Below are 16,030 nucleotides of genomic sequence, written 5' to 3'. Positions count from 1 at the left end.
TAAACGATGATAGATAAAATTGTAATTGTCGTCTATTCAGATGTAGCGAGTGCATTGATAATATAACGCACATAAATCGAAAGGGTAGATATCTTTGCATTAAAACATCGAGATGTTAAATTTTCAGATTTCAGCAGGTACGTCCGTTTTCAAGGTCACCGTGTTCATAATGCGCGTTGTAAAAGGTCACGTGATGTATGTCTCACCGGAAGATATGTGTTTTTACCCGGGTAACCCGAACCCTCGTATAGTGACCGCAAAAAAACAACAACAAAAAACAACAACAAAACAACAACCTTAGGTTAAAAAGAAAGCTAGTGAATATCTGTACAATACCTTACCTATGTAAACAGTCAAAGGCTCTGTTCGTACGCGTCTGAATAGAGCAGACGTTCGCCCCAAGTCTGAGTTGGAGCAATATTTTAAAGCGGATATATAGAATAATCATAGACTAGTCCCGACGTTATCATTGACTAATACAATCTTCTCCTACCTTGAGGGTGTGATAGATTAGTTTTCATCCAACAGATGATATTCTAGGTTGTCTAACCCGAAACTCTACGAGGGTTGAACAATCAAGAATATAATCCTAAGGGTTGGAGATTTCTATATCACATCCTTAAGGTAGGGGTGATTCTTTTCCTCCCATCAGCCTGTTCAAATATTGAAAAAAAAGATATACCGCAACACATTGTTGATGTGATGCGTTGAATTTTTGCGGCGACGTCATTGTATTGTTACCATGACGTCGTTACATTGTTTGAAAAAAATGCGATCTGTCATAACTAAGGGTTGACCGAGATATCACATCCCAGGGGGAGACAGAGAAATCTAAAAGTTAAATGGCAGACAAATCTGTGAACAGTGGGAAAAATACGTTCTCGTGGTTATCATTGACAGTATGTTGGCCGAGGTTATCATTGACAGTATGTTGGCCGAGGTTATCATTGACAGTATGTTGGCCGAGGTTATCATTGACAGTATGTTGACCGAGGTTATCATTGGCAGTATGTTGGTCGAGGTTATCATTGACAGTAAAATGGCAGACAAATCTGCGAACAGTGGGAAAAATACGTTCTCGTGGTTATCATTGACAGTATGTTGGCCGAGGTTATCATTGACAGCACGTTGGCCGAGGTTATCATTGACAGTACGTTGGCCGAGGTTATCATTGACAGTACATTTGGCCGAGGTTATCATTGACAGCACGTTGGCCGAGGTTATCATTGACAGCACGCTGGCCGAGGTTATCATTGACAGCACGTTGGCCGAGGTTATCATTGACAGCACGTTGGCCGAGGTTATCATTGACAGTACGTTGGTCGAGGTTATCATTGACAGTACGTTGGTCGAGGTTATCATTGACAGCACGTTGGCCGAGGTTATCATTGACAGCACGTTGGCCGAGGTTATCATTGACAGCACGTTGGCCGAGGTTATCATTGACAGCACGTTGGCCGAGGTTATCTTTGACAGCACGTTGGCCGAGGTTATCATTGACAGCACGTTGGCCGAGGTTATCTTGACAGCACGTTGGCCGAGGTTATCATTGACAGCACGTTGGCCGAGGTTATCATTGACAGTACGTTGGCCGAGGTTATCATTGACAGCAATGTTATTTCGTCAGTTATAACTGTCCAGAGTACATGTTATAGGTGACAGATGCTTTGGTACATGTGCATTCTTAATTGACGAAATAACATTGGTTCACCCCTGATTGCATTCAACTAGTAATCAATCAGAATGAGAATAGGTGTTAGATTTAGCTGTTGTCAAGCTAAATTTTATCGTCGATCACCCATTCCGGAAATCGGAATTCTCACACCAAGTAAAAACTAAATGAAATTGACAGGTGTTTTTTATTACTTCTCATCTCGCCCACTTCTAGACGGGAAATGATCAGTACCATTTGTACATATGTAAGTTCTTGTTATTCCTATCTAATAAAGAGGTTAAAAGTGTATTACCAAATAGCAATTCTCGAGTAGGTCTATGCTACTTAATATGACCATACTTATTTCAAATCACACATCGCAAATTTTCATGCATCGGAATGATACAAGAGGCCCAGAGGGCCTGTATCGCTCACCTGATTTATTTGAGCAAACATTAAAGTAATGTTTATGTTCCATTTGCTAATAGCTTTATTTTTTGATGTATGATTACAATAATGTATTTTGCGGGGATCTCAACTGATTCAAAGATATAACTCAGAAATGAAGTCAAGACTCAACATAATTGCATTTAAAGAAAATTTAAGTCCTTGGGGTGGGGAAAGACCCTGTGCCTATTTTTACATCAGGATTGTGTTAATCTCACGACGCTCAGCAAGGCTATATATGGTTATGGCGTGGGGATCTGAATGGTTTCAGAGGAAAAACAAAAGAAATAAGTCTTCAGGGGTGAGGAAGGACCCAAGACACCAGGGGGTGGGGGTTGTCATCCCCATTATTTGTATAAATTTGAATCCAAGCCTCCTGCAGATGTTACCACTGAAAAGCTAATGTCATATGGACTCATTTTGGGCTCGCACCTAAGGCCCCCAAGGGTCAGCCCCACCATTTTTACAATCTTGAATCCCTACACTATAAGGATGCTACCAATCAAATATGAGCGATGTACATAACTGAGTTTCAATATAGTCATTTAATTGTCTTTAGCCAAATTGGCCACTTTTAGACCAACCCCTTAGCCCCCTGGGGGTCAGCTAGACCATTTATAGTTTTTGGAATTCCTACCCCTAGGGATGCTACCAGTCAAATATGATTGATATTCATAGTTTACTTCCAGACAATTAATTGTTTATATCAATTAAGCCAAATTGACCCCTTTTTGCCCCACCTCTCAGGCGCCCACGGGGTCACCCCCACCATTTCTACAATTTTGAATTCCTACCGCATAAGGATGCTGCCAATCAAATATGAGTGACACACATTGCTTAGTTTCAAAGAAGTCGTTTATATCAATTTAGCGAAATTGGCCCCTTTTGGCTCCGCCCCTCAGGCCCCCGGGGGTCAGCCCTACCATATATACAATTTTGAATCCCCACCACATAACGATACTACCAGACAACTATGAGTGATATCCATTGCTTACTGCTAGAGAAGTCGTTTTACATCAATTAAGCCAAATTGATCCCTTTCGGCCCCACCCCTCAGGCCCCTGGGGGTCAGCAACACCATTTGTACATTTTGTTTTGTATCCCTAGTCCATAAGGTTGTAACCAGTCAAATATGAGCGATATCCATTGCTAAGTTTCAGAGAAGAAGTCGTTAATATCAAATTCCGCCAAACTGACCCCTTTCGATCCCACCCCTCAGGCCCCCAGGGGGTCAGTCCCCACCATTTGTACAACTTTTTATCCCTACCCAATAAGGATGCAATCAATAAAATATGAGCAGTATCTATTGCTTAGTTTCAGAGATGAAGTCGTTTATATCAATTTAGCCAGATTGAACCCTTTTGGTCCCTCCTCTCGGCCCCCGAGGGGGTCAACCTAATCATTTGTATGATTTTTATTCCCCACCCCATAATCATGCTACCAGTAAATTTTTTTTTCAATTTCGATCAGCGGTTATGAAGAAGTCAATTGTTGACGGACGGACGACTGACGCCGGACGTCACGGTATGGCATAAGCTCGACCAGCTAATTTACTAACAATTCACTTTCTAGTAATTCAGAATTTAAGGTTTAAATCACTATATACCATATATGTGAGGAGCCTTATTTTATGTTTTAAACATGAATGAATATATTACATTTTATGTCGTGTGTATATATATGCGCGCACTGGTGATGTATACTGTCTATAACATACCTTATACATGTCCATGTGACCGATCGAACCGAATAAAGTCCAGATAAAAAATATCAATCACCGACACCGTGAAATTACCGTAGCTTTTGCTACTGACTCACATTGATCAATACAAAACAGATCGGATCAGGTGCGGTTTTTCACACGTTATTTGGTCGTTGCCAACCAAGTAAAAATCATATCGTCCTAAAACCACAGAATACCCTTTTCCCTCGTTTTTCTAGCTAATGTCTATATGTAGGTTACTTCGTGTGCCCTTTAAGGGGATACGTCAGTCTAGAAATAATGAACCTATTGTGTTTAGAGGTTACTAAAATATTGAACTTTGAACATTTTTTCCAAAGAATCTTTTTTAAATGAATGAGATTATCTGACTTTTCTTGCATTGATAAATCATTGCTACCTTCCAAGGATAGGATGGTAGTAGCATTATAATTAGTCGCTGTACTAAACATATGGTAGGGATTAAACATTGATACAAATACTCTGTTTACTTTGATTGGCTCTCTAGCATTATTTCTGCTGATTGGTTACCTGCTGTCCGTGATTCCACCATTCGTAGAGGTACAATTATTTGCAAACAAAAGGTGATCGATAAAATCAAAGAGATCCGATTGTTCATACAAGATTGTTGGACATTGTGCTAATGCACGCACGAAGGCGTTGTTGTTAGGTTGTTGTCAAAAACTGATATAATCAGGGAGACATGCGGATGAGAGACTCCCCGCTCGTGGACACAATTAACACCAAAATATATTTCTCAGAAATAAATACTCAGCATAACTACTCAGCTTCAACACACCTATCTATCTCAAACTTTACTACAACAGATTACTAATAGATAAAACTGTTGGTAGTCCTCTTAACGTTTTGGGAAGCTAACACGTTTGATAAATATCAGATTATGGAAAAATAACAAAAGGCCCATGGCCACCTGAGTTTTGATAAATTTATGCATATTTGACTCCTGTGACCCATTGAAGTTAAAGGTCATTCATTCGGAAATCTTGATAGTCTTTCACCCCAGTATGCTACAGGCCCAATAACAGGTCTCGGAACCTCATGCATAATAAGAGAAAATCATTTAAATAGTTTGCCATATTTAACCCCTGTGACCTAAAATGTAGGTCTAGGTCATTCATTAGAACAAATTGTCTACCCCTTTACTCCAGCATACAACAGGGCCTATATCCGTTTTCATGACCTCTTGATTATAGAGAAGTTGTTTAAAATATTTTAGTATATCTAATCATGTGGCCTTGAATTAAGGTCAAGGTCATGCGTTTGAACAAAATCAATTTGGTAGTTATTCATCCAAGCATGCTGCAAACTCAACTTATGTCTTTGAGCTTTTTGGTTGTTGAGAAGAAGTCGTTTAAAATATTTTAGCATATTTAACCCCTATGGCCTTGGATGTTAGTCAAGGTCATCCATTTGAACAATTTTGGAGACCTTTTATCCCAGCATGCTACGGACTTTCGACTCGGGTAACCTAAAACATAGCCTTACCATGAAATATATGATTGCCGTTTTTCTTTTTATCACATAAAGATGTGTTATCTTCCCTTTATACTTCACTCCTTTCATACAAACATCGCTCCTGACCACATTAGCACTCACTTTGGGATAACTCTTACGAAGTGTATCTAAACACAGGTCTGGCGTTCATTTGGAAACTTTTTCTCGGAAGGTAACATACTATAAGTGTTTCGTGCCTGCGTTCTGGCTATCGTTGGGATCGGGAAGTTATCCAATTGACAGTTTGCACTGCTCCTTTGAACAGTCGCTGGTGTTGGCAGGAAACTGTTTTTACCTTTTCTGTGTTTAGGGTTGTAAGGGTGTTTGAAGTGATTTTGCCATCATCGTGTTTTACGGGTTGATTCCGTCCGTGCCTATAGGTCGTTCGAAGCATTCTATCACTGCAGTATTCGATTGTTGATTGTGTTGGTAGGTTGTTCGAAGTATTATTATTAGTTTTGTCATTGTTCTTTTTTAAGGTTTTGTAATATAGTAGGTTGTGCCAAGTTTTACGCCATTGCCGTGTTTTAAGAGTTGCTTACATTCGTACATGCAATTGTTGCGTTTAAGGGTTACATGGCGTTTCTAAGTTGCCTGAAGAGTTAACGACTTCGCTTTATTCTTAAGGATGGCAATGATTGGTACATTGCCTAAAGGCATACGTTGTTGTGCCAGGTATTGGCTTCGGTTTTCCTGGTTATATTAACCAATATAAAACACAAACACAGTAGTTGCTGTCTCTTACGATAATTTATTGGACCAATCCTAGAAGAGCACTTGTGTCGGGATACATTATAAATGACAGAGGAATCCTAGTCAGTATGTAAAAGAACAGTGTTGTTAATCGTATACATGCATTAAAAGACATGCAGGTCGCTCCACACAAGCACGTGCTCCTTATAAACACATGACGTCATTCTCCAGAATAATGGATGTCTAGTGATAGTTGTATATCAACGTTAAAGTCCAAAGGAGAGTACTACTGTTTCGTTATTTCAATATAATTTCTAGGTCTTATTAGATTTCGACTCTTTCTGTTTGGCCTCCGATGTGCAGTGTCAAAATATATAAAGGATTAGATACCGAATATCACCTTGGTAAAATCTAGAAAAGTTATGTTTACAATTTCCACATATGCATGCGTTTGCAAGAAGTACATAACTTGTGTGGGCGACGTTGTTCTGACAAGTTAACTTTATAGATTTGCTAGTGTAGACGGATTCCATGAAAAACTTTATCAAGGCTGAGGAAAGGAACATTTCGTAAAGTTTATTTGAACTGGCGTCTCTTTGTGTAAAGACAAAGGAACCCGATTTGTCACAATATGGCAGGACTTGAGCAAATGGCTGGACCAGGACAGATACTTTTAAGTATACGATGTTGTAAGTTAACGATCTTGTAGAATATAACGTGTGTACGATAAACCCTTACTGTAGGGTGGACCTCTGTATCCTAGGTCAGTAACCATGACTCTCCTTCTATTTACTCCATACCTTCCCGGGCATGCGTAAAGCGGACAGTAACAGGAAGGTGGAGCGACGTCAAGCGGACAATAGCAGGACTAGAGGCAGGGGTCCACTAAGTGAGGTTTTCATTGGACAGAACTCCGTCATGTGATATGTCCAATGATTGGATAACAAATCGGCAAACCATTCATACGGTACAGTTCGAGCATATCACAAATTTAGACAGCTTACAAATAATTTCGCATTTTTCAATATAGTGTCATAGACAAAAATGTTTACAACCATCACAACACACGAATGATTAACAGGAAAAATATTTTCCATTATGATACTATTCACATTTATAACATACATTCACATTCAGTGTACGAAATCGATCAAAATAATATGGGACCAAGATATCAAATGGGTTAGCATTACTTTGTGCTGATATAATTAATGAGATTTCGAGTTCATACATCCGATTTTTAGATTTCGATGTTAAAACATTTAAAATAATTTTTGACTTTTTAAGTTTTTGATCATCCAGCAATAAGATAATTTTATACAAACGAGAATGCAATTTTCGCGGAGAACATATGCAAGTTGCAATCAATCATCGATCTCCATGAAGTCTCGTGAAACGAAACAGCGCTTAAAGAAACAATCACCAACCCAAAATATAACCACCACCATCATCACTACCATTAAATAATCTACATTACAACAAGCGAATTACCAGACTCGCCCAACTTATCTTTAATATTAAATTCATACTTCTGTACTTTTCATCTTGGTGTAGGTAGGTATGAATCTAGAGAAAAAATAAAGCTTTATAATATATTAAATTTTCTGTATAACTTTATGTGTCTTGTATAGGTAACATCAATAAAATGATTTTTGAAAAATATATATTAGTAGTATACGCCAACTAGAGCAATGCATGTTTATATATTAATGACTATATACGCTAGCTTTCACCACAGTGTTAAAGCCTCCCTCTAAAATATAAATGTATGTTTTGGGTTTCCAAATGTTTAACTGATGACAACACGTACCAAACATCAGATTCAAAAAAAAAATCAAAAAAATCGTGAAATATCTTTGACTATTAGATTATTGAGTCTAGCTTTGATTAACTCGGCCGATAGCTACCACAGTAACCCAGCGATTACACAGGTTTTCCCTTGTGGCAGCAAGAGACCCCATACTCTCCCAGTTACTCTGATAGGTCCAGGAGAATCCGTTAGAATTCGGTATTCGCGACATAAAATGGGGCAACAAATCAATTTAATCCACACTTTAAGCGTGAAACTTTTCCGTTAGCCAAACTTTCATGGGCCTTACGGTAAATGTAATGTATATGTGTCTATGAACAACAATCTATATGCAGCAGTGACCAATATGAAAATAAATAAAACTTCAATCACCATACCCAAGAAATTTAAAGGTACTACAATATAGTATGTATCGTAATGTATATCATTAATTAAAATCCGAATGATATTGATCTATCAATAATTATCTAGAAATAAGGCATACACGTCGTGAGACACATGAATCCGCCAATCAGAATAGAAAGCTCGGCTCAAAAGAGTAAGTGTGCATAAAATATACGAATAATTTGCGTAAAATCTTAAGTTATACACGCAAAGTGGTACAAAAACCTTGTTCAGTCATTTTTTTTCCCTTTTAGTCCTTTTCAAAAACTATTATAAATCCCAAAAATATGTTTGAATCAGGTTATACAAGGTCTTTATTGTGGGCCAAAACACCGAAATGGCATCAACTACTATATAGCAAAGAATTTGATGTTCATAATGAGACAAACCTACTTTAATTTCTATAAAACTTGCGAGCTTTTTTCACATATCATTAACCTGACACTTGCTTCTGTGACACAAATCTGTAATTATGAAAGTCCGGCGAACCATTTTTTCCTGATTACGGAAGTCCGGACTCACAAATTTTCCGGTTAACGAAAATTCCGACTAACAAGTGATCGGGATGAATAAGATGACATGGCAATGCGTGTCTCGCTGTCCCTACGTATCCGAGTGTAAGTCATTCAGACGTGGGTTTGTTACCCACAACGGATTTATAAGGTTGATTCCGTCACAATAATATATGAAATACACACGAAACAAAAGTTACATGTATTACCAGCAGCTTACGACAAATATATACAATACGAAAATACACATTTGATTTAGAGAAAAAACATTTGAAATAGCAAGAGTCACTTTTGAGCCAAACATTCAAGGGAACGGGGAAATTTGGAAGGTACATGTATTTGAATTCGACATGTCTTCATTATATTATTCACGTCTTTGGCAATAAGTATTTTTCCAAGACAAAATCCTTATACAATATAGGTTTGAACCAGCATACAGCTGAAGTGTGCCCGACGACACCCCGTACAAGTCCTACAATATCGCACATCCACCCTTCTCCTTGAAGGGGTTGTCGCTGGGCCTTTGGAATCCTTTTAGTAAAGCGTCCTCCTCCGAGTGTTGCTCACAGTACTTCTCGATGTCGTAAATACACTCTGATACGCGCACACGCTGGATGGCCGCCTCAAGGCGTAGCTGCTCTACCAACTTCCGTTGCTGTTGAAGACCCTCTTGGAATTTATTCATTTTCAAACTGAAAGAAAATAGTCAGAATCAGAGTTCAGTGAAATATTCCAGAAATAACAGGTAAGATTAGAACATGTAGATTTACACAAAATACTATTAACTATTTACTATTAAATACTTAAGTTCCTCACAACCTTATGTAACTGATCATTACAGATACGTGTAGAATTCCCAAAAGAAACACGTGAAAAACACGTTTTTGATATAAAACTAGCATGGTAAAAACTTTGTTAATTGGATAATGTAAAAAGAACTTGCAATACGTGTGTATATTGCTTTATAATCCCAAGACATTACATGTATATACACAACATGTACATATATTGTATGAAAAGTAACGGTTAAAAGCATTGAATAAATCATGTATTTACTATGATACTACTAGAGACGATATCGCATGGAAAACAGATCAAGTTACCTGCCAGTTCGATTGACCTGGCTACAATGTCTTCGTTAAGTAAATATAAAATACACGATCTTGTAACCTGATAAGGCCCATTTAATCAATGTCTTCCTATCTGCATGCGATCCATACCCATGGCCCTCATAAATCGAACGGTGATTTTATATGTAAACACAAATGGATATCAATAATAAATTGAGAACGAAACAGAAAAACTGAGGATATCTAACTTCAGCTAGCTAAAGGTCTCTGGCTATTATTTGGTTCGGACTCCAACCGACCTTTAGCAACCAAACACTCTTTTACACTGCGTAGATTCGGCCCTACAATAATATCAGCATAAGCCTAAACTTGATGACAACGATGTGTGCTTACAAGTTAGGTATAGTATATTCCCTTTACACAGTCTAATCACTTATTTACAATAAATTAATAATACTTTAACACTAGAACACTTTGCTACCTCATTCAACGCTTCAAGTGACCTATTTCGAACATGGCGGATTTGGTTGTAAAAATGCGGAATGTGTGTATCAAGCGGAACAAATATCAAGAACAAAGAAAATAGCTTTTTGTTTGTTTTTGCTTTATATTCCATTTTTGTATATACCGGACCGCCATTTTCAATCCAAGTTGTTACCGGAATGAAACCTGGAAGTGAAAATAATCGTGATTGTGTGTCTTTGAGGGCTATTTTTATGATTCATGAAAAAGAGGTAATAACATGACACCGTTAAACACTTAATTTTATGTAATTTAGCTGTCAAATATAATAAAAATCCCAGCTTTGAAAATTTAACATTCTGGGTAGTGTAAATTCGCCTTTGGAAGTTAGAGAATACACGGCGACCTTCATAAGTTTCTCGCCGTGTTATCCTGACGGGTGCCGAGGGGAAAAACACATTCTGGCCAAATTCCAGTTGCGTGTTGATTGGTTAGTTGATATGCCATCTGAGTACGACACCTTACCGGTCACTGCCAGATGTTCGTGACATGTAGTGTTAAATGATGACCTGCATTTTAATCGGATAGAACTCCATGTTGCCAAGTTCACATGCTATTAACTTGCATCATAATATAACAAAGTTCACATGCAATTAACTTGCATCATCTTATAACAATGTATACGACACTTCAGCTGATTTAACATGTTCTAAACTGACGTTTTCTGCTTGTTATCGTCCTTCTGTGTCAGCTCTTCATTGACTTGTTCTGGTAGCGTACGGTCGTATTCGAAAGTATTAATTTTACAGTCGTCAGGCAGATACAGGGTAGAAAGTTGTTAAGGCAAACTCTCTGCTTCACTGTCGATAACGCATCGAAAACCAGAAAGACCATCAGGTTTGGGTGATAGCTAGGGTTTATTACTGTATTTATCATTATTACGTTATTAATTATATGTGATACATATATTGCACAATAGGATTACGTAACATATCTACGATTATTTCAAATACAGTTCGAGAAAATCACATGTAATAAACCAGGTCGTAAATTGCAGATAGAACCTCAAGTTGCCAAGTCCACATGCAATTAATTTGCATTATCGTAAAACAATGCATACCATACTGCAACTGATTTAATATTATCTAAACTGACGTTTTCTGCTTGTTATCATCGCTCTTCTCTATCAGCTCTACATCGACTTGTACAGGTAGCGTATTCGAAAGTAATCACGCTTTTTTCGTTAGTTTCTACACAATCATGATAAATAATGAGCGGATGCTTAGAGCAAGACTCGCACAAATAATTAACGGTAAACAAACCCAACGTATTCTGAGAAACACGCGTTTCCTTGGCGACTCATGTGAACTTGAAACTTTACGTTAATCCCCCTCAACAGTCGATGCAGCATACTAGGAGGTAAACCGCCGGCTATCTGTTCTGTTTTGATGCAATTTACAAGATACAAAGTATAAGCCGGTGACTTTTTTAAATATTATTTTGGGAAAACATGGGGCTAACAGCAGACAAGGTCATCGCAGCAAATCATCAGTTATAATCAGGCCTAGAGCAGAAATCTACTCCTAAATAAATGAGCTGATGTCCTATTCAAAACAAAAATATCTATTTCGGTTACAACTGATATCTCACTAAGTACAGAAGTCTCCATTTCGGTAACAACTGATATCTCATTAAGTACAGAAGTCTATATATCAGTATCAAAATATATCTGACTCAGTACAGAAGTCTCTATTTCAGTAATTTTAAACTGATATCCGACCGAGAAAATGAGTCTCTATTCCTGGTAACTGATACCTCACCCAGTACAGAAGTCTCGATTTCAGTAACAAATGATACATGACCGTGAAAAGATGTCTCCAGTTTTGGTAACAACAAATAGCTGACCAAGTTAACATATTAAATCATTGAAATTATTAACATCACATGTTAATATACGAGTCCTGTGGTCTTGAGAATAGGTCACGGTCATTTATAAGAGGAAATTTTAATGTACTCTTCCCTATGTACCTCATAGCAAAATATCAGTTATCAGATGCTTATAGTTTTCTAGAAGAATTTTAAAGTCGACGGACGGACGGACGGACGACGGACCACCACTCATACACATACCATAAGTTCACTGGCACTTCTTGCCTTTGGGTTAAAAAGAATACTTTATAATCACCATCTCAGGACCCGTTGGATCAGATGGCATAAAAATGCATTAACGTAATCTTACCGTAGTTGATCATTATATGACTACTGCTTTATTTAGGATATGTCCGTTGGTGTTTTGTAAGGTATATATCCGATCAAGGTGTGCCAGTCGCTCTGAATTTTGACTGAACTGGTGTAAAATGTAGTAAACTTTCATTGAAGGATGCGCGCGCCACAAATCACACATGGCTAACATATCTATATATCTATTTAGTAAGGACATGGGAAACATGCTAAATGTTTTTGTCTCGTCCGATCTGTCTGGCATCTTAATGACGTCATAATATTAAGTGCCATTAAATTCAATCGACCTTCTGGCGCATAACAAATGAAAGTAATTCAGTGGAATTCTAGAATTTAGGATTTCTAGAATTTAGGATTTTGTTTATGTTCATGGGGGAGAAAAGTGACATAATGCCCAGCTATTTACATCTTATTCTTAGATTCGTCTCAAACGAGATGTTTTATGTCAGCAGCTCTCCAACACATACAGGTAACAGTGTAATTGCTCTGCTGTCTCCTCCACGTTTCTGCTCGTCTCCTAGTTATTTGAGTAGGTTTCTGATTATATAATTTATAAGCATGACTTAGTTCAAGAAAAATATCTACTTGACCTCCCTCCAAAGCTAGCTAATTCCTATTGTAAATTTCGAACTTGTAACATTAAGTTACCAGTTGAATATGGAAGATGGAATAACATCACAAGAGAAAATAAAATCTGTAGTCTTTGCAACTTGAACGAAATAGGAGGCGAGTTCCATTATTTATTTTATTGTAGCGATCAACACATATAATTAAACAGGAAAAAAATATATATCTAGATACTTGATGTACTATTATGAAAGACCCAGTACATTCAAGTTTAATACCCAGTTGAATTTTATAGTAGATGATGAATTGAAATCACTTGTGAAATTAATTAAGCAAATAAGTATACGACTCAACACTATTTAAAATATTATTATCTAGCTTAACAAATGTATCCATGTATTATATCATATGTCCTGTATCATTTTTGTATGTATGTCATTCTCTACTCTTTACATGTTTATGAGAATAAAATCTTGTCATTGTCATTGATTTGATTTTTGTTTTAAATCGTTATCATGACTTTTGTTATTTCATAACAACATGAAACATAGGTCGAAATGTTAACGTTACATTTGATCTTTTTAAAACTGTTTTCTGTACCGTTTGCATTATTTACTGAATTTACTTAATTAATATGTGTCTGTATTCCAAGGATATGATTTCATAGACGATTTGCGTTGAAAAAAAATGTTAGGGAACAATTTCGCCATAATATTCATACACCCAGGCGGCAAAGAAGATTACTTTCGGAGCAAAAAGTGCGAGTTCCAGAAAATCGATGAATTAACTGAATATAGGTTTGTTTTTTGTTTTGGTTGTGCTGCACTTTTTTTTTATAGTTTTGAATCAGTTGGTAATCAAGGAGGCTTTATAATGCAGCTGACATTTGGTAGATTGTTTACTGTGACTGTTTGTACAAGCGTGGTGAATACCGTAACCTTGGCCTCAACAGTGACGAGAACGCTTTTCAGAAGGTTTGGCTAGATGTTTTATATGAAACTGAAATATTACGTTAACAGAGACCGAATTATTCAGTCTACATAAAAGAACGTCTAGATCAAATGAACATCACTTAAAAAGATTTGATGTCATCGGGCACAACCATGTTTAAAATATGAATTCCTGAATTACAGATATTTTCGTCCAATGTGTGTATAAAACAGGCTATTATTGTGAATGCAGTGTTGTTAAAAATGCTACAGTCCTACCATAGAGAAACCGACCTACAAACTAACGCACTAAAACTGAATACGTAGTACTGGAGCGGTCAGTGCCATTGATGTCATATGAAACTCGAGAAGATCCTTGATTTGTTTTTACAACACGCATCTATCTACATGCATTTTAGTATGAATTAATGAATGACAAGTTTGCCTATCTATTGCGTGTATACCCGTATCCGCCACTTCTTGTTTCCATGAAAACATGCTGTAGTGCCATGTTTGTTGAATATTGTTGACCATTACTCTATTCCTTTGAGTAGTTGAGGCTACAAACATGAAGACATTCCGTGGGTTCCTTAATCGGGTTGTATCAAATAGATACGTATCATATAATGCAATGTAATTTTGAATATCAAGCTCGCTTCAAATATAAAACCGATTATTTTCCTTTAATACCTGAAAAGTTCCGTCAAAAACAGACATATAATTAATAAAATTTCATCGCAAAGGGAGAGTCCCCGTCTCGTTTTTTAAACAAAAAATACATTTGCATGACAAATGAAGAATCACAGTACCGCATTTTTTATCCGAGTTGTACATTTGAAAAAAAAAAAAAAAAAAAAGATCCACGAAAACCGGTTCGAGTTGGCTGGTACAGAGCGTTCCGTTATGCGTAGAGCAGACTCGTGCCGGTAGAACTCATACGAACCCAATAAAGGAACGCACGGTACTTGTTTGCTACTGACGTACATAACGTACACACTGAATCAAATGTGTGGTGCTCGAGCGTCTCCAAGGGGTACTTGTAATCCCAGTACAAATGTAATCCCATTTCTATGCATTGAAGTTCATGATGATTCTGAATTTAGAGTACTGTTGTAAACATTTTAATTGATCGATAAAGAAATAACATCAGATGTAAGATGACATGGTTTTATTTAGATTGAATACTTTACCACCGATGTATACATTAAATATGATCGATACAATATACATCGATGTTATATGGGCTGCAACATAAACTATAATTTCATATGTTCTTTTTTTATTTTCACGATTCGACAACACCTGCATGCGGACTATTATTTACAACAAATTGATATTTAAAGACATGCAAACTTACATCCGTGAAAAAGACTAGACAAAAATAAAATCGTTACGTGCAGTTATGGTCACTACAGGTACACTAATAAAACATACTTCACGCACCACTGAATCGGGAAAAGAATCGGTATAATTTATGGGGATGTGTAGTTTTGTCGTGGAGGTACTGTATAGTATATAAAGTATCCCCCTCAGCAACGACACATGATTGATAGTTCTTCGTCACTGTCCTCTACTCTTGAGTTGATAACATTTTAACTCTTATTTTATTCAATATTTTTTGGTTAATGCGATCTTACTGAGAGATGACAATTCACATAAGGAAACTGCAGTCACAGCATGGTGTTAAGAATAATGAAAACGGGGGAAACTCGGGGTTCTGCCTGACGATAGTCCTTCCTTCAATATCAAATTACGGAATGATTTCCCGCTCTAGGAACAAATAGATATTTCTTATATATATGTACATAAAATAAATGTATATACAGATTAAAACAAGGTAATGTGTTGAAAATGTTTAGGAATCTCGTGTCAAATGTATCGATGGGAGGGAAAATAGTGTCCATCCCGTCAAATTTAAACAAAAAGTATAAAGATTAAAAAAAGAAAGCACGAATTTCCTAACATTACATCTCGAGTTTGTTTTAATATTTACACTTTTGTTTTAAATCTTACGGGCTAAATACCA

At 37.0% G+C, this 16,030-nt stretch overlaps 1 long non-coding RNA gene across 1 annotated transcript in view; it reads right to left on the bottom strand.

The window, feature by feature from the left end:
• Window positions 1–6,067: 6,067 nt before the first annotated feature.
• LOC117325355 overlaps window positions 6,068–16,030 on the bottom strand; it is a 33,301-nt gene continuing 23,338 nt past the window's right edge. The window contains exon 4 of the long non-coding RNA XR_004532245.1: window positions 6,068–9,427. This is a non-coding gene — a long non-coding RNA (uncharacterized LOC117325355). The remainder of the gene's footprint in view (window positions 9,428–16,030) is intronic.

This window comes from Pecten maximus, chromosome 4, assembly GCF_902652985.1.
Source record: "Pecten maximus chromosome 4, xPecMax1.1, whole genome shotgun sequence".
Classification (NCBI taxonomy): domain Eukaryota; kingdom Metazoa; phylum Mollusca; class Bivalvia; order Pectinida; family Pectinidae; genus Pecten; species Pecten maximus.
This window is presented reverse-complemented; position numbering and strand designations above follow the sequence as displayed.